This window comes from Oncorhynchus clarkii, chromosome 25 (assembly GCF_045791955.1).
Source record: "Oncorhynchus clarkii lewisi isolate Uvic-CL-2024 chromosome 25, UVic_Ocla_1.0, whole genome shotgun sequence".
Lineage (NCBI taxonomy): Eukaryota > Metazoa > Chordata > Actinopteri > Salmoniformes > Salmonidae > Oncorhynchus > Oncorhynchus clarkii.
The window spans coordinates 7949566-7970572 of NC_092171.1; the positions used below are offsets into that span (position 1 = coordinate 7949566).

Consider the following 21007-nt stretch of genomic DNA (forward strand, 5'->3'; position numbering starts at 1 on the left):
AAAACCATGTTGGTCCCAAAGAACATTGCCTCTGAAGCCACATGCTGCGTTGCAAAAGAAGGGAAAAGGGTAAGACAATGATTAGCTATTTCGGTATAGGAGTTGGGATTGATATCTTCAGCTACATAAAGCTTGATCATCTCACATGACAACATTCCTAGTATCAAATAACATCTAAACGTAATAATTCAACTGTTGTACCCCATCAGAACCCAAAATATAAGCTTGTTTTACTCCATTGTTTGCAAACAAAGTAATTGTAAACAAACCCTTTATAGTCTCAAAACATAGATATAACTATAATATTGATATCATGGATGGTCAGTCCTTGCATCCATTGCACTGTCTATGAATTTGAGTGTTTACACTTCTCCAGCCCCATCCTTCAGCTGTTTACCAAAAAAAGTGGTGGGGTGTCCGCTTTGTTATTGTTTAAACTGCTGTTTGCCCCTTTAAGATGCAGTACTATCTCTTCATCTTTCTGTTTACCGGTGTGTTTTTAAATCTCCCGGCCTTGGTTGCGTTGGAGACTAGACCTGGCAGATGTAACTCAATAAGCATTGAGGATAGCACATGAAATGTCTGAGATTTAAAGGCTCTTTTTAGCTTATGGCGCAATCATGTCATGACTCATAAATATTCTTTACTCCACTCTTACAGTAATTGTATTCTAGGATTCAGAATGTTAATTGGCTTCTTTAATACATTTTCTACAGCCAATCAACAATCAGCCCAGACACAGCCAAGAAAGCAGTCCTATTTGCGCTTGTTACATCGGAGCAGTTTCTTAAAAGCCTTTTTGAAGTCCTCATTGAAGCTGGTGTAGAGCAGGGGGTTGATGAGTGAGTTAACATATCCCAGCCACGTGAGGAAGTCCGACACCTGTGCTGAGGCATGAAACACCTGGATGCCCACCAGCAACTCTTTAGCAAAGAAAGGCAGCCAGCATAGGATAAAAGCCCCCAGGATGAGGCCCAGTGTGCGGGCAGCCTTCCTCTCTCTGGAGGCACAGATCTGGGTCCTCTCATCACAAGTCCCCTAGTTCCCCGCTACCTGGCTTGGGCCGGTGGGATCGTTGACTCTATTCAGCTCTGTGTTTAGCACGGGATCCGAGGTAGACAGCTCAGACGCACAGAGAGACGTTGGTGCGATGCGGCAGCTACTGAGGCATTTGTGGCTGCTAGCTCTCCTCTTGCACAGGCTCCCAGAGGAGCTCCGTTTGTGGTACAAGGTCCGGGCAGCAATGAAGATCCTGTAGTAGAGGATGAGAATGAGGGCCATGGGGATGTAGAAGGCCCCGAAGGTGGAGTAGATGCTGTAGCCAATGTGGTCATGCTCGATGATACACTTGGTGTAGTTACCGAAGTTGTCATCCCCGCTGTGCCTCCAGAACAGAGGCGGCACTGAGATGAGGATGGAGATGGTCCACACGATGGTGACCATGATGGCAGCGCGGCGCGGGGATCTCTTGCAGGCGTACTCCAGGGCGTTGGTGATGGCCCAGTGGCGGTCCAGGGCGATGGCACATAGATGCAGGATGGAGCAGGTGCAGCAGATCATGTCCACGCTCAGCCACGCCTCACAGACTACACATCCCAACATCCACCTCTTTGTGGCGATGTAGAGGACGCTTAGGGGCATCACCAAGATGGCCACCAGGAAGTCAGTGACAGCCAAAGAACAGATCAGGTAGTTGGCGGGCATGTGGAGTTTTTTGGTGTTCATGATCGCAAGTATGACTGAAATGTTCAGTAAGGCAGTGATCAGGGTCACAATGCTGAGGAGGGTCACAACCAGCACCATATCATTCTCTGGTTTCATTTAAAAGCAGCCTGCAGTTTCTGACATGCAGTTTGTTTAAACTTTTAAGCTCTAAAACTATCCATCATACATTCCTCTTTCTCTCATTAGGATACATTTGGCTGTGTCCCTAGTCCAATGCAGATCCTTTTCTCTCTCTTACTTTCATGCTTTCCCTTATTTGGAGCCAACTGTGAAGGGGAAAAATATATATTTGGGGTTTATTATTTATTATTATTTTTTTGTGTGAAAAAACATTGATTTGAGTAAGTTATGTATAACACAGTAAATTGAATAAGATACATGTTGAAGTTATTTGTACTCAAAATGTCACTTCTTCTCGATGAGTAGATCACTCAGACCTTTTTCCACACGGTGGCAGAACTGATCAGGGAATCTTTGAGCCAAGTAAATCAGTGAGACAAATATTCAGTCATATTGGAGGCAGTTATGCTCAGCATCCTAACTCGTTGCAGACCCATGACATCAATGTCAATACTCAGCATAAAGCCCTAAATGTAACAAGTTTGCCCTAAACTCAATTTAGGAGTATGGGGAGCATACACAATTGTATTATTACATACTAAGGAGCAGGAGTAGATGGCTGTTTTGCATACAGGGCTTTAAAAACCATGTTAAAAATAACACATTTCAGTCAGAGTGACACTTCCAAAGGTTTCAACTGTTGATACAAAAACAACAATTATGAAAAGACAATTGACAAACACGTCTAGCCTGATGTGTGTATCCATTGAGAAAGGGAAGCCTAATATGAACAATATTCAAATGGTTTTGTAATGCGATGCTACTGGCGGCAGAGAAGTCAGGCGCAGGAGAGCGGAAACGGATTTACAACGGTTGAGTTTAATAACCATAAACCACCGTCAACAGAATAATAATAATAATAATAAATGTGTCAAACAAAACCCGGTAAATACCAGCATACCATGCACAAGCACTACAACAAACAATTACTGACAAGGACATGGGGGGGAGGGGGGGGAACAGAGGGTTAAATACACAACTTGTAATTGATGGAATTGGAACCAGGTGTGATGGAAGACAAGACAAAATCAATGGAAAATTAAAAGTGGATCGGCGATGGCTAGAAGGTCGGTGACTTCGACCGCCGAACGCCGTCCGAACAAGGAGAGGGACCAACTTCGGCGGAAGTCGTGACATGTTTCTTGTGCATATGCCACTTTCCCTTTCAAATAAAGAATTTATATCTGCCCTGTGCAATCAGTGTTCTTCAAATAGTTGAATGGTGTCATAACTATGTAATTTCAGCTAGTAGCTCTTCAAGTTTAACCACTTTGTTGAGTAGAAATACCTGTCATTACATAGTGTGGCTTACACTATTGCTTTTCAACTACTTGGTCAAGGCAGCAGCTGAGCTGAGTTCGATTTTCATTTTGGAAGTCTATCCAAGCCGCTCTGTGGCATAACATCAATGGTCATACTGTGCCCCATACTCTGTAAACATTGTGTCCACAAGTGACAGACATGACTCATGCTAAAAAGATTGGTCATCACTTTGTCTACTGCTCAAACATACACATGCAGTTCACTCAGTCACTCCCGTTGATATATATTAAATATTTGTGCTGGGTGTTACTTGACTTTTCCTAAATTATTTTTCATTTGCACACATTGGACATACAGTTGTTAGGACTTTAACTTAAAGTTCACATGGCATGCATGCCTTCTATTCTAGACATCGCAGCACCTGCACCACCTGTGCCATGGTGAAAGCTTGGGATCGTCTTGCTTGAGTTGGTCCTGATATTTCTCATTAAACTCAATAACCTATATTGTAGAGGTTATTACTTACCATTTTTGCTTCTGGCAATGGCATAAAGCATTCAAAGATTAAATGAAGAAGATGAAGGAGCAAAATAAAAGCACAAAAACGGGAGCTGATCCCAAACCAACATACCGTAATAACATTACAAAAATAGGCTACATATAAATATTATATTTTATAATATGATAGTGGCATATAGCCTCATTATGATCAAATGAAACTATAGGGGGGGGGGGGGGGGGAACATCGTTATCTAATATGGTATGCTACCAAATTAGGCAATATAAGTCAGGCTACCAATGTGGGCACATAGCCTACCTTCTGAATTGTTCAATCTTCGTGTATCCATTTCAACAAATGTTGTGTGTTGGTGATGGGACTCTCAAATATGTCTGAAGTCGGCAGTATTAGTCGCTAATGCGTCCGCACCCCGAGATATTCCTCATCTCAGGAGTAAGGACAGGTCAGACGGACATCCAACACTTCAAAGGAATGCACGAAATCGCAAGTGCAGGAGTTTGACACTGTCCAACTGCCGCGCGCGCGCCAATGAGGGAGCATTTTTTCCCGAACGGAGTAAGGGTAGGGCTCTCTGTCTCCTGGAGTACAAAATGTGGCATTAGGCTACTCCATAGCGTGAGATGCTAGCAACATAGCCACGTTTGTGCGTTGGCGATGGATGGAACTTTCCCGCCATGCCATAAAAGTATGTGCATAATACAGTAGTAGCATTTGTGTTCATTTGCGCAACACATGCATATATATGCATGACATTACTACTAATGAACATCGACTTCATGCAGATGAGCATCAATGATCACCCATTGGATATCGGCTATTGTCAGTGTTATAGTCAAAACAGGGGTTCCCAAACCTTTCTCCCCAGGGCCCCTTTTTTTTTTTTTTTTTACATTTGAGAAATTCACATTCACAAAAGAACCAATTGGGGAGAAAAGGGGGTAAAAGGACCCAATTTCTTTGACTCCTTGACTTGAGAAGGTCTTAACTCAGCTTCTGAATGTCATGGAAATCAAGATGTTCCCCTGTGCATAAGAGTCATGTCTTCCTCTGGCATTTTACAGCGTGTTTAGCCTAAAGCATCTCAGATGTATGCAGCGTTTAAGATCGGTATAAACAATCTCAAACAATCTCTACAAAATCTCCATATTAAAATATACATCTTTAATTGAACCCCTCCAATCAATGAAGATCCCGCCCCCTAGGTTGGAAATCTCTGAGTCAGAGAATCTACTCCTACAATATGCAGGTCATCCCAACCATTGCCCAAAATAATGTTGCTGAGTAAGGTAGCTGTCTGAGTCCAGTACCCTATTGTATAATGTAGCTCTTTTCCCATCTGTCACTGACCTAAATGGCATCCCTGAACTCATGCTTGCCAACATTCAGGCTCTTTCTTGATGCTTAATGTTCCATAATAGCTAGGAGACATAATCGGATACATTCTCTGATCCCTGAAAAGTGTTAGTTTCCAAAACATTTTCCCCTTAGTCAGCAGTTCATGGGCATGTTGGAAAGGATAGTGGTTCCAGTCCCAGATGGTATCCTTGATCTAAGGTACTTAGTCTGAATTTCCTCAGTAAGCATCCTGCTGTATAAATTAATATGGAGACCAGTAATGAGATATACATTGTCCATGGATGAGTAGCCTACTTGTGTGGCTACTAATCCTACTTGTCTTTGCAATGTGGGTCTTAAGAGGATATTTGATGAATACAAATTATTTGCCCCCTTGATTAATAAGAGCAAAAAAGACTGCATAAAATAAATAATGCAAAATACATTGTATGCAAACAAAGGGGAAATTATATTATACTAACACAATTGCTCTAAGAAATACTTTAGATTTTATTTAAATTATACTTTTTTTCTCAAAAAGAAATGGGTCACAATTATTGGCACCCCTATTTTAAATACTCGGGCACCCTCCCCCTGCGAGGATCAAGGCACTGTGTCACGATTGTCGTAATGATTAGACCAAGGCGCAGCGTGCATAGAGTTCCACATACGGTGCCTTGCGAAAGTATTCGGCCCCCTTGAACTTTGCGACCTTTTGCCACATTTCAGGCTTCAAACATAAAGATATAAAACTGTATTTTTTTGTGAAGAATCAACAACAAGTGGGACACAATCATGAAGTGGAACGACATTTATCGGATATTTCAAACTTTTTTAACAAATCAAAAACGGAAAAATTGGGTGTGCAAAATTATTCAGCCCCCTTAAGTTAATACTTTGTAGCGCCACCTTTTGCTGCGATTACAGCTGTAAGTCGCTTGGGGTATGTCTCTATCAGTTTTGCACATCGAGAGACTGAATTTTTTTCCCATTCCTCCTTGCAAAACAGCTCGAGCTCAGTGAGGTTGAGGAGAGGAGAGCATTTGTGAACAGCAGTTTTCAGTTCTTTCCACAGATTCTCGATTGGATTCAGGTCTGGACTTTGACTTGGCCATTTTAACACCTGGATATGTTTATTTTTGAACCATTCCATTGTAGATTTTGCTTTATGTTTTGGATCATTGTCTTGTTGGAAGACAAATCTCCGTCCCAGTCTCAGGTCTTTTGCAGACTCCATCAGGTTTTCTTCCAGAATGGTCCTGTATTTGGCTCCATCCATCTTCCCATCAATTTGAACCATCTTCCCTGTCCCTGCTGAAGAAAAGCAGGCCCAAACCATGATGCTGCCACCACCATGTTTGACAGTGGGGATGGTGTAAATAAACATATCCAGATGTCAGGGTGATGAGCTGTGTTGCTTTTACGCCAAACATAACGTTTTGCATTGTTGCCAAAAAGTTCAATTTTGGTTTCATCTGACCAGAGCACTTTCTTCCACATGTTTGGTGTGTCTCCCAGGTGGCTTGTGGCAAACTTTAAACAACACTTTTTATGGATATCTTTAAGAAATGGCTTTCTTCTTGCCACTCTTCCATAAAGGCCAGATTTGTGCAATATACGACTGATTGTTGTCCTATGGACAGAGTCTCCCACCTCAGCTGTAGATCTCTGCAGTTCATCCAGAGTGATCATGGGCCTCTTGGCTGCATCTCTAATCAGTCTTCTCCTTGTATGAGCTGAAAGTTTAGAGGGACGGCCAGGTCTTGGTAGATTTGCAGTGGTCTGATACTCCTTCCATTTCAATATTATCGCTTGCACAGTGCTCCTTGGGATGTTTAAAGCTTGGGAAATCTTTTTGTATCCAAATCCGGCTTTAAACTTCTTCACAACAGTATCTCGGACCTGCCTGGTGTGTTCCTTGTTCTTCATGATGCTCTCTGCGCTTTTAACGGACCTCTGAGACTATCACAGTGCAGGTGCATTTATACGGAAACTTGATTACACACTGGTGGATTGTATTTATCATCATTAGTCATTTAGGTCAACATTGGATCATTCAGAGATCCTCACTGAACTTCTGGAGAGAGTTTGTTGCACTGAAAGTAAAGGGGCTGAATAATTTTGCACGCCCAATTTTTCAGTTTTTGATTTGTTAAAAAAGTTTGAAATATCCAATAAATGTCGTTCCACTTCATGATTGTGTCCCACTTGTTGTTGATTCTTCACAAAAAAATACAGTTTTATATCTTTATGTTTGAAGCCTGAAATGTGGCAAAAGGTCGCAAAGTTCAAGGGGGCCGAATACTTTCGCAAGGCACTGTATTTAATATAAACTGAAAATCAACAAAACAAACAAACGAAACAAGAGGCTACTGGTGCACACAGGCAACTATCCGTAGACAAGATCCCACGAATAACAATGGGGAAATGGCTACCTAAATATGATCCTCAATCAGAGACAACGATAAACAGCTGCCTCTGATTGGGAACCATATCAGGCCACCATAGAAATACATTTCACCTAGATGACCCAACCAAGTCACTATCACTCCCCAACCAACACAGAGAATAAACAGCTTACTATGGGGGAGGGTCCGGGTGGGCATCTGTGATGGATGACACAGGGCATCGGGGGCAGTTCCAGTGCGGAGCGCATCTCCGGAAGCTCCGGACCATGGGTCGTCGCTGGAGGTACCGGACCGTGGATGTTCGCTGGAGGCTCCGGACCATGGATCGTCACCGGAGGAACCGGACCGTAGATCGTCGCAGGAGGCTCTGGACTGAGAACCCCTGCTGAAGGCTCTGAACTGCAGACCGTCGCTGGAGGCTCCGGATTGCAGACCATCGCTGGAGGCTCCGGACCGCAGACCCTCGCTGGAGGTTCCAGGCAGGAGGTTCCGGACCGTAGAGCGTCTCAGGAGGTTCCGGACCGTGGACCGTCTCAGGAGGTTCCGGACTGTGGACCGTCTCAGGAGGTTCCGGACCGTGGACCGTCGTTGGAGGTTCCGGACCGTTCCTGGAATGGGAACTGTCGCCGGAAGCTCTGGACTGTGGAGGCGCACTGGATACCTGATGTGTGGTGCTGGCACTGGTGGTACCGGGCTGGTAACACGCACATCAGGGCGAGTGCGGGGAGGAGGCACGGGACATATTGGACTGTGGAGGCGCACTGGAGACCTGATGCGTGGGACCAGTACAGGTGGCACTGGGCTGATGACACGCACCTCTGGGCGAGTGCGGGGAAGAGGAACAGGACGGACCTGACTGGGGACACGCACTTGAGGGAGAGTGCGAGGAGCAGGAACAGGACACACCTGCCTGGGAAAGCGATCTTGAGAGAGAGTGCGAGGAGTTGGCACAGGACGCACTGGGTTGTGAAGGTACACAGGAGACCTGGTGTGTATAGCCGGCATCAATTGTTCCGGAACTTTAACACACGTTTCAGGACGAGTACGGGGAGCTGACTCAGGTGGCACCAAACTGACAACACGTTCCCTTATTCCAAATCCGTGCGTCCTCCACCAACTCAACAACTCCCCCATTTCTCTCTCCTCAGAATTCTCCTTCTTCTACCAGACTGGCTCTGGTTCACTCCTCGGTTCCGCCGACTGCTCCATGTGCCCCCCCAAAAAAAAAGATTCTTGGGGTTTCTGTGGCCTACCTCCCCGACTTCGTCGCTGTCCCTCCTTCGCTGCTTCCGCCTGCTTCCACGGCAGGCTCTTCTCTCCTGCTATAATGTCGTCCCAAGTCCAGGATGTTCTCTCCCTAATCTTCTCCACAGACCAGGATGCCATTATCTCCCGGGCACGCTGCTTGGTCCGTTGTTGGTGGGATCTTCTGTCACGATCGTCGTAATGATTAGACCAAGGCGCAGCGTGCGTAAAGTTCCACATATTTCATATAAACCGAAACTCAGCAAAACAAAACAAGCACAGACAAGCACAAACGAAAAGTGACGCTACTGGTGCACACAGGCAACTATCCGTAAACAAGATCCCACGAATAACAATGGGGAAATGGCTACCTAAATATGATCCCTAATCAGAGACAACGATAAACAGTTGCCTTTGATTTGGAACCATATTAGGCCACCATAGAAATACATTTCATCTAGATGACCCACCCAAGTCACTATCACGCCCCAACCAACACAGAGAATAAACAGCTTACTATGGTCAGGGTGTGACACACTGAGCCTTTTTCTAAAATGTTTTATGAGATTGGAGAACACATTGGGAGGGATCATAGACCATTCCTCCATACAGAATCTTTCCAGATCCATAGGTTTTCAAGTCCGGAGACTGAGATGGCCATTTCAAAAAGCAGATTTTGTGGTCAGTTAACCATTTCCTTGAGGAGTTTGATGTGTGCTTCGGTTTATTGTCTTGCTAGAAGATCCACTTGTGATCAAGTTTCAGACACCTGGCAGAAGCAACCAGGTTTTTGGCTAGGCATAGTTTATACATTTTGGACCTGACTATATGTGCATTTTCATGGGCATTAATATGGAGTTTGTCCCTCCTTTGCTGCTATAACAGCCTCCACTCTTCTGGGAAAGCTTTCCACTAGATGTTGGAACATTTCTTCCATTCAGCCACAAGAGCATTAGTGAGGTCGGGCACTGATGTTGGGCGATTAGGTCTGGCTCACAGTCTGTGTTCCAATTCATCCCAAAGGTGTTCGAAGGGGTTGAGGCCAGGGCTCTGTGCAGGTCAGTCAAGTCTTTCCACACTGATCTCAACAAACTATTTCTGTATGGACCTCGCTTTGTGCACGGGAGCATTGTCATGCTGAAACAGGAAATTGCCTTCCCCAAACTGTTGCCACAAAGTTGGAGGCACAGAATCGTCTAGAACAGTGGTTCCCAAACATTTTATTGTCCCGTACTCCTTCAAACATTCAACCTTTAGCTGGTTACCCCCTCTAGCACCAAGGTCAGCGCAATCTCAAATTTTGTTTTTTGCCATCATTGTAAGCCTGCCACACACCCTATACGATATATTTATTAAACATAAGAATGAGTGTGAGTTTTTGTCACAACCCGGCTCATGGGAAGTGACAAAAAGCTCTTATAGGGTCAGGGCACAAATAATAATATAATAATAATCAATAATTTTGCTCTTAATCTAACCATCTTACATAGAAAACCTTATTTGTTCATCGAAAATTGTGAATTACTTGCCACAGGTTAATGAGAAGGGTGTGCTTGAAAGGATGCACATAACTCTGCAATGTAGGGTTGTATTGGAGAGAATCTCAGTCTTAAATAATTTTCCACACACAGTCTGTGCCAGTATTTAGTTTTCATACTAGTGAGAGCCGAGAATCCACTCTCACATAGGTACGTGGTTGTAATGGGCATCAGTGTCTTGACAGTGTGATTTGGCAAGGCAAGAAACTCAATCCAGAAATCTGGCAGTGGCTTCTGATTAAATTACATTTTCACAGAACCGCTTGTTGCAATTTCAATGAGGCACTCTTGTTGAGATATCGGTAAATGGACTGGAGACAGGGCATGAAAGGGATAACGAATCCAGTTGTTTGTGTCGTCCGTTTCGGGAAAGTACCTGCGGAATTGCGCACCCAGCTCACTCAGGTGCTTCGCTATATCACATTCGACATTGTCCGTAAACTTGAGTTCATTTGCACACAAAAAATAATACAATGATGAAAATACCTGTGTGTTGTCCTTGTTAATGGAGATAGAGAAGAGCTCCAACTTCTTTATCATAGCCTCAATTTTGTCCCACACATTGAATATCAACTCAGCAAAAAAAGAAACGTCCTCTCACTGTCAACTGCGTTTATTTTCAGCAAACTTAACATGTGTAAAAATTTGAATGAACATAACAAGATTCATCAACTGAGACATAAACTGAACAAGATCCACAAACATGTGACTAACAGAAATTGAATAATGTGTCCCTGACCATAGGGGGGTGTCAAAATCAAAAGTCAGTAACTGGTGTGGTCACCAGCTGCATTAAGTACTGCAGTGCATCACCTTCTCATGGACTGCACCAGATTTGCCAGTTCTTGCTGTGAGATGTTACCCCACTCTCCCACCAAGGCACCTGCAAGTCCCGGGACATTTCTGGGGGGGAATGGCCCTAGCCCTCACCCTTCGATCCAACAAGTCCCAGACGTGCTCAATGGGATTGAGATCCGGGCTCTTCGCTGGCCATGGCAGAAATCATGCACAGAACGAGTAGTATAGCTGGTGACATTGTCAAGCAGGAGGGTCATGTCAGGATGAGCCTGCAGGAAGGGTACCACATGAGGGAGGTCTTCCCTGTAATGTACAGCGTTGAGATTGCCTGCAATGACAACTTGCTCAGTCCGATGATGCTGTGACACACTGCCCCAGACCATGATGGACCTTCCACCTCAGGCCTCGGTGTAACGCTCATTCCTTCGACGATAAACGCGAATCCGACCATTGCCCCTGGTGAGACAAACCTGCGACTCGTCAGTGAAGAACACTTTTTGCCAGTCCCGTCTGGTCCAGCGACGGTAAGGACCTGTCTTACAACAGGCCTACAAGCCCTCAGTCCAGCCTCTCTCAGCCTATTGCGGACAGTCTGAGCACTGATGGAGGAATTGTGCGTTCCCGGTGTAACTCGGGCAGTTGTTGTTGCCATCCTGTACCTGTCCCGCAGGTGTGATGTTTGGATGTACCGATCCTGTGCAGGTGTTGTTACACGTGGTCTGCCACTGTGAGGACGATCAGCTTCCCGTCCTGTCTCCCTGTAGCACTGTCTTAGGCGTCTCACAGTACTGACATTGCAATTTATTGCCCTGGCCACATCTGCAGTCCTCGTGCCTCCTTGCAGCATGCCTAGGGCATGTTCACGCAGATGAGCAGGGACCCTGTGCATATTTATGTTGGTGTTTTTCAGAGTCAGTTGAAAGGCCTCTTTAGTGTCCTAAGTTTTCATAACTTTGATCTTAATTGCCCACCGTCTGTAAGCTTAGTGTCTTAACGACCGTTCCACAGGTGTATGTTCATTAATTGTTTATAGTTCATTGAACAAGCATGGGAAACAGTGTTTAAACCCTTTACAATGAAGATCTGTGAAGTTATTAGGATTTTTACGAATTATCTTTGAAAGACAGGGGCCTGAAAAAGGGATGTTTGTTTTTTTGCTGAGCTTAGTCACTTTTATAGTAATTCTTCTTAATTTAAACTCTTGAGATGTCTGTTAAGAAGTTAAATATAAGCTCTTTATGACATAATGTTAAAATTAAGGTTAAATAAATTGTTATTTTTGACACTATTCATAGAATGATCCAGTTCTATAAAGCACTGAATGAAAATACGTATTGGCAAACTGACTGAATAGAGATCTTGACAAAGCTGTCTGCTTTCATGTCATAAACACTTACTAATTGTGATGCATGATGAACATGACAAAACCCTGTCTCTCTGCATCACCGTGCCGTGGTGAATCCTGCCCCTTCCGAAGGTATTCCCCAAGGCCTCTTTCATTGACTTCAGAGTAGGTTTCCAGGCCTTCAGCTGCATAGCGTGTCCATGTACTTGCACTTGCTCGATTGAGGCTGTCAGTGTGAGGGAAATAGCTAACCTCTCTAATTTTATACCACCTCCAGCCACAGAGTAGAGGGCTCAGGCGTGAAATATCATACATTAAACTGTTTCAACAGCCCTTGGCCTAAAATTCCATACTCATCGTTGTGGATGATGATGAGTAGAGTTGTGGTTAATTCAATTAAGGGAAGCTTTTGTCACCTATATCAATCACAGCTATCACTCAGCTCAATGATAGTGTCTACTCCTGTTTCACCCCATCGGGTCTGAATGAAATTAGTAATTAAATGCATGGATTATAACTTTTTTCAGTCATGGACAAGGAATTATCTACAGTGCCTTGCGAAAGTATTCGGCCCCCTTGAACTTTGCGACCATTTGCCACATTTCAGGCTTCTAACATAAAGATATAAAACTGTATTTTTTTGTGAAGAATCAACAACAAGTGGGACACAATCATGAAGTGGAACGACATTTCTTGGATATTTCAAACTTTTTTAACAAATCAAAAACTGAAAAATTGGGCGTGCAAAATTATTCAGCCCCCTTAAGTTAATACTTTGTAGCGCCACCTTTTGCTGCGATTACAGCTGTAAGTCGCTTGGGGTATGCCTCTATCAGTTTTGCACATCGAGAGACTGAAATGTTTTCCCATTCCTCCTTGCAAAACAGCTCGAGCTCAGTGAGGTTGGATGGAGAGCATTTGTGAACAGCAGTTTTCAGTTCTTTCCACAGATTCTCGATTGGATTCAGGTCTGGACTTTGACTTGGCCATTCTAACACCTGGATATGTTTATTTTTGAACCATTCCATTGTAGATTTTGCTTTATGTTTTGGATCATTGTCTTGTTGGAAGACAAATCTCCGTCCCAGTCTCAGGTCTTTTGCAGACTCCATCAGGTTTTCTTCCAGAATGGTCCTGTATTTGGCTCCATCCATCTTCCCATCAATTTTAACCATCTTCCCTGTCCCTGCTGAAGAAAAGCAGGCCCAAACCATGATGCTGCCACCACCATGTTTGACAGTGGGGGTGGTGTGTTCAGGGTGATGAGCTGTGTTGCTTTTACGCCAAACATAACGTTTTGCATTGTTGCCAAAAAGTTCAATTTTGGTTTCATCTGACCAGAGCACCTTCTTCCACATGTTTGGTGTGTCTCCCAGGTGGCTTGTGGCAAACTTTAAACAACACTTTTTATGGATATCTTTAAGAAATGGCTTTCTTCTTGCCACTCTTCCATAAAGGCCAGATTTGTGCAATATACGACTGATTGTTGTCCTATAGACAGAGTCTCCCACCTCAGCTGTAGATCTCTGCAGTTCATCCAGAGTGATCATGGGCCTCTTGGCTGCATCTCTGATCAGTCTTCTCCTTGTATGAGCTGAAAGTTTAGAGGGACGGCCAGGTCTTGGTAGATTTGCAGTGGTCTGATACTCCTTCCATTTCAATATTATCGCTTGCACAGTGCTCCTTGGGATGTTTAAAGCTTGGGGAATCTTTTTGTATCCAAATCCGGCTTTAAACTTCTTCACAACAGTATCTCGGACCTGCCTGGTGTGTTCCTTGTTCTTCATGATGCTCTCTGCACTTTTAACGGACCTCTGAGACTATCACAGTGCAGGTGTATTTATACGGAGACTTGATTACACACAGGTGGATTGTATTTATCATCATTAGTCATTTAGGTCAACATTGGATCATTCAGAGATCCTCACTGAACTTCTGGAGAGAGTTTGCTGCACTGAAAGTAAAGAGGATGAATAATTGTGCACGCCGAATTTTTCAGTTTTTGATTTGTTAAAAAAGTTTGAAATATCCAATAAATGTCGTTCCACTTCATGATTGTGTCCCACTTGTTGTTGATTCTTCACAAAAAATACAGTTTTATATCTTTATGTTTGAAGCCTGAAATGTGGCAAAAGGTCGCAAAGTTCAAGGGGGCAGAATACTTTCGCAAGGCACTGTATATCCTATAATTGTGGATGTTGGCACGACCATGCATATTTTATATAGCCTAACCAAGGTGTTACTTCAACTTTGTTGCTTGATAATGTTGCGATTTGAGAAGGACACAAAGAAGTCCCAATTTACAGGGACAGCAATGCTTAGATGAATTTGGTTTGGCTTTGTTCTGTCGAATACATAGGAATACATCCCACATGTAATCCAGAAAGTCTAATCATTGGTGGAGATGACACAGCATGCAGTTAGGAGGACCATCATTCTGCCAGCACATTAAGAGCCACTTCAGATAAAGAAGAGAATATGCTTCCCTTGACAGGAACAGCCTGTTCTCCTGATGAAATCCAGTTTGAGTTATGTTCGTACCTCAACGTCAGGTGCCATTAATAGTGGATGGCAGTTGGCCATTACATCAACCATTACATTAACATCAAAGTTCCAAGACCTTTTCATTCGAAGGTCACCTAGGAAGAAATTTGTAGGTCAGTGTGATTACCCAAGTGCTCCGGGACTGGCCATCAGCAAGGGTAAATGTCTGTTTCTGACATGGAGACAACAGCACTGCCTCTGGCTCCCAGACTTCCAAAGACTTTCTTGGATCAGTGAGGAGGTACTGCCAGTATAAATCAGGAGAGGTTCTGTCATCTCTCAACTTTATATGCTGACTTGTAGGCAAAGCTCTTTGAATTGCTGGAGCTAAACTCTGATGTCCTTCAATCGCCTTTAGAGGTCTTCTTTTAAGAGTTGTTCTTTGCATCATTGATCTTGGTCCAGTGTTCTTCCGCGTTAGATAAATCATGTTCCATCATGTTCCCAGTCTATCAGCTCTGTAATGTAAATATCCCCACTGTGCCTCAGAAGGCAGCAGACATCTTGGGGTTGGCAATTCAATTCAATTCACATTATTATAATCTTATACACCAAAAATTAGTTCCTAGCCAAATGGCCTCATGACTCAATTATTGTTTTTTATCAGCAAGGCTTTTAAACTTCTCAATATTGGCCTACGTTGGGTCCAGGCATTCATTGAGTTTGTCTTGGTGCCACAAATGTCCTGAGTATTCACCTAGATCTCACCTATTTCCTCAATAAGTATGTTTGAAAGGAACAGAATTTCAAAGGAGTTTCACATTATGCACCACTGGAATGCATAACATGTGATTGGACTAAAGTTTTGTGTAATGTATTCATCATGAAGCCACGTCATGAAACAGAATCAGTGGTTATGATCAGCCTCAGCTTTGTATGTGTTATGTCATTCCACCACTAAATTAATTTAGTGATGACTAGCCCAGACAAGAGCCCAAAATCATGTGGGCTATAGTGACTTCCCACTGGGCACACACTGGTTGAATCAACGTTGTTTCCACATCATTTTGACGTTGAAACAATGTGCAATAGACTTTAAATTGACGTCTATAACCAGTGGGTTGAGACTGTAGTTAGACCTAACCCCTAGTCCCATATAATTTAGAGGTCATTTGTATCACAGAAAGACATAAAACATTAATGTCAACAATATGTTAATATGACTCAATACTTGGATCAATTTATGATGTGTCATGCAGCTTCAGGCCCAAATATGGCCTGGATGGTACAGTATCTTCGGGCTGTCCTTCAATGTACTTTCTCAGTTTATTATTTTATTTAATTTATTTATTTCACCTTTATTTAACCAGGTAGGCAATTTGAGAACATGTTCTCATTTACAATTGCGACCAGGCCAAGATAAAGCAAAGCAGTTTGACACATACAACAACACAGAGTTACACATGGAGTAAAACAAACATACAGTCAATAATACAGTAGAAAAATAAGTCTATATACAATGTGAGCAAGTGAGGTGAGATAAGGGAGTTAAAGGCAAAAAAGGCCATGGTGGTGAAGTAAATACAATATAGCAAGTAAAACACTGGAATGGTTGATTTGCAGTGGAAGAATGTGCAAAGTAGAGATAGAAAAAATGGGGTGCAAAGGAGCAAAATAAATAAATAAATAAAATACAGTAGGGAAAGAGGTAGTTGTTTGGGCTAAATTATAGATGGGCTGTGTACAGCTGCAGTAATCTGTGAGCTGCTCTGACAGCTGGTGCTTAAAGCTAGTGAGGGAGATGTGTTTCCAGTTTCAGAGATTTTTGTAGTTCGTTCCAGTCATCAGCAGCAGAGAACTGGAAGGAGAGGCGGCCAAAGGAAGAATTGGTTTTGGGGGTGACCAGAGAGATATACCTGCTGGAGCGAGTGCTACAGGTGGGTGCTGCTATGGTGACCAGCGAGCTGAGATAAGGGGGGACTTTACCTAGCAGGGTCTTGTAGATGTATTATTCTTATTGGTTGGTAGAAAAACTGTTAATGCATAGCACATACAGTACATTACTCAATTGGCCAAAAAGCTGGAGTAATGCATAGCCCTCTCGTGGACAATAGTTACCTTTAGTGTCTATTCATAAAGGTATCTTCTGTCTGGAAGAGTTTTGTTAAGAGTCCCTACGCGCATTCTGAGCATTAACACGCAACGCTTGCGGTGCAGTTTTGGAAACACAAGGAACATATCTTTCATATCACTGAGAAATATATATATTTTTAACTTAAGGTTCAATTACTACACACCTTTATAGAGTTAGGGTTAGTTTTCCCACACTGCCATATCTCCATGTTACAGCGCTTGTTTACGGAAGACAGAGACAACCACCTGTGCTAAGGAGCTATCTAACGGGCTTGAACACCTGTGTGTAAGCGTAGTTTCTTGGCTGGAGGCACACAGCCATATGCAGGGCCGACTCTAGTCTTTTGGGGGCCCTAAGCGAGATTTGGTTGGATGGATCTGTGCAAACCTGCTACAGTAAATGTATATTTTTTATTTGAAAGATTCTTTCTCGCTGTTATGAAAAATAAGTTCCATGTTTCAAAAGCCGTATCGCAAGCAATGATTATTGACGTTTCTAAATGTTAAAACAGAGCATTGGGATCGTAGTTCACATGATCCCAACGGTAAACTGTGCTTATAGCTGAGAACCTTTGGGATAAAGCAGAATGCCTTGTTAATGCCTTGGGTTCTCGAGAGCAAGAGTAATGCACTGCCTTGGGTTCTCGAGAGCTAGAGTAATGCATATCAGAGCCAACACACTCATTACACATAATAGAGCTGACAACTTTCAAGGAACTCTTTGACTTTCATGCTATTTATTATGTTTTTTAATCTAATGTAAAATATCAAAGGGAACTGGAACAGAAACTAAGATAACTAAAGCCCTTCTGCCAAATCATCATTTAAATTACAAATGCACAGCCTAAACTGTAAGATGAGGAGAGTAATGATTAATGATCTAGCAAGCCCATAGCATAGGGGGAAAACATATTAATCAAATCTATTTGTCCTACAATACTTGAAAATAGTTAATCACTTACTTTCTCTACACAAATGACTTGTTCATAGTAGTGATGGGGAGGCAAAATTGATATTTTTCACGATATATTGTATCGTATCGTTTATACAATATCGGAATATTAGTTTTGCGCTAGTTTGCTGTACCTGCACCAAAACTCCAGTATTTTCCCTTCATACGCTATATATACGAAAGTATGTAGACACCCCTTAAAATTAGTGGATTCAGCTATTTCAGCCACACCAGTTGCTAACAGGTGTATAAAATCGAGCACACAGCCATGCAATCTCCATGAACAAACATTGGCAGTAGAATGGCCTTACTGAAGATCTCCGTGACTTTCAACGTGGCACCGTCATGGGATGCCACCTTTCCAACAAGTCAGTTCATCAAATTTCTGCCCTACTAGAGCTGCCCCAATCAACTGTAAGTGCTGTTATTGTGAAGTGGAAATATCTAGGAGAAACAACGACTCAGCCGCAAAGTGGTAGGCCACAAAAGCTCACAGAACGGGACGTCTGAGGCACGTAGCGCTTAAAATTAGTCTGTCCTCGGTGGCAACACTCATTACCGACTTCCAAACTGCCTCTGGATGCAATGTCAGCACAATAACTGTTTCTCAGGAGCTTCGTGAAATAGGTTTCCATGGCCGAGCAGCCACACACAAGTCTAAGATCAACATGCACAATGCCATGCGTCAGCTGGAGTGGTGTAATGCTCACCTCCATTGGACTCTGGAGCAATGGAAACGCATTCTCTGGAGTGATGAATCACGCTTCACCATCTGGCAATCCGACGGCCGAATCTGAGTTTGGCGTATTGCCAGAAGAATGCTACCTGCCCGACTGCATAGTGCCAACTGTAAAGTTCAGTAGAGGAGCAATATTGGTCTGGGGCTGTTTTTCATTGTTTGGTCTAGGCCCCTTAGTTCCAGTGAAGGGAAATCTTAACGCTACAGCATACAATAACATTCTAGACGTTTCTGTGCTTCCAACTTTGTGGTCACAGTTTGGGGAAGGCCCTTTCCTGTTTCAGCATGACAATTCCCCTGTGCACAAAGTGAGGTCACTACTGAAATTATTTGTTGAGATCGATGACTGACCTGCAAAGAGCCCTGACCTCAACCTTTGGGATGAATTGGAACACTGACTAATGGCACAACATCAGTGCCCGACCTCACTAATGCTCTGCGGCTGAATGGAAGCAAGTCCCCGCATCAATGTTCCAACATCTAGTGGAAAGCCTTCCCAGAAGAGTGGAGGCTGTTATAGCAACAAAGAATGGACCAACTCCATATTAACGTCCATGACTTTGGAATGAGATGTTCGGCGAGCAGGTGCCCACATACTTTTGTTCATGTAGTGTAGCTTGTTCTCCATCTTCTTTTTAAACAGGGAGACAAATTATTTTCAGCCCTTTTATTTCCATGACTGATCAAAACCCGTTTTCGCATGTCTCTTTGTTGTCCGTCTGCAGCAGACATATCGTGAGCAATATGTTTGGAACATCGAATCGCAAAAATCACAGTATCGAATCTCAACCCATAAGAATCGTGATAATTGCAATACATATCCTATTGGTATCGTGAAAATATCGTATAGTGAGATCTCTGGCAATTCTCAGCCCTAATTCGTAGGTACCATCCTAAACTGTCCAAACAGTCATACTTTTAGCTTGTCATACACAATATAAACAGTTCGTAAATGATAAAACTAAACTGCTGATGGAGAATTGTATACTTTTGTAATTCAAATCAAATCAAATTTATTTATATAGCCCTTCGTACATCAGCTGATATCTCAAAGTGCTGTACAGAAACTCAGCCTAAAACCCCAAACAGCAAGCAATGCAGGTGTAGAAGCACGATGGCTAGGAAAAACTCCCTAGAAAGGCCAAAACCTAGGAAGAAACCTAGAGAGGAACCAGGCTATGTGGGATGGCCAGTCCTCTTCTGGCTGTGCCGGGTGGAGATTATAACAGAACATGGCCAAGATGTTCAAATGTTCATAAATGACCAGCATGGTCGAATAATAATAAGGCAGAACAGTTGAATAACAATGCTGCAGTTGTTAATAATTAGTGTAACTAATGCTTTGTAATAACTAGAGTATAAAACAATGTTATACCTACGGTAGTACAAACTTATGCTTAGCTCTATCTGTGCAAGGATTCCCATTCCAGAGGGACGGTGGAAAGCAAACCCTAGGAGATATGGAGAGTTTTCGGATATGACTGCTGTAGAGTCAGGTCACCAAGCTCAGCTTTACCTGTCGATAAAGCAAGTGTGGGGGCATATAGTGGGCCTATGTGCATATTTATGAAGCTCAGAAAGTCCTTCCAACCACCCCTTCCAGCAACAAAAATGGATTATGAGTGTGACATATTCAGAAAAAAATGCATATTTTACAATGACGGCTCGTTTATCCATAAGGCTTTTGTCTACCAAGTGAATAAATTAGGTACAAACCTATCATTAGGGTCCTGTCTTCCTCAAATGGTGATCCTAGAGCTCATGAATGACAAGGGCACTGCATAATGACATTGGTCATGCCCTTTGCTCATGCTCCATATCTCATGAATGAGGAAAGGTCATGCTCAAATTGCTCTGGTAAAATATGAAACTCTGGGCATTCGAGCCAACTCCTCATAGCAACAGTAAGTGATAAGATTGTGGTGGAGTATCATGCAATCTTGATAGGATAGAGGCTATGATAAAAATTTGATAAAGCCAAGCATTAGCCTTACTGAGAAAAGGTCTGTCGGAGGAGTGAAAAGCATAAATACAGCATGTGCTCACAAGTGCCAGTTTAGCAGTTTTTATTTTTTATTTTATTTTTTAGAACCAATGACTATCAAAGCTGTTCATCAGCAAATCCTCATATACTCAAATTATACAGGGTTTTGTGAACACTGTATAGGCCTGGTTGTTTGTTTTGTTGAAGTTCTTTGTTCATATCATAAGTGTATGAAACAAGCCAATGAAGAGGGTGACACGCTGTGGTGGAAAAAGGCATTTTCAAGGGTGTTTCTTTACTACGGTTCTCTCTCAACCAATGATGATTTCAACTCACTAGAAGCAGGGTCATATTCATTATAGGCACCAAACTGAAGAAGACAGACTGAACTTGTCCAATAAGAAACAGGTGTTTTCCA

General features: G+C 42.9%; 1 pseudogene; it reads right to left on the minus strand.

Annotated features, from left to right (window-relative positions):
- Positions 1-756: 756 nt before the first annotated feature.
- On the minus strand, positions 757-1821 carry LOC139383685 (5-hydroxytryptamine receptor 1E-like; annotated as a pseudogene).
- Positions 1822-21007: the final 19186 nt, after the last annotated feature.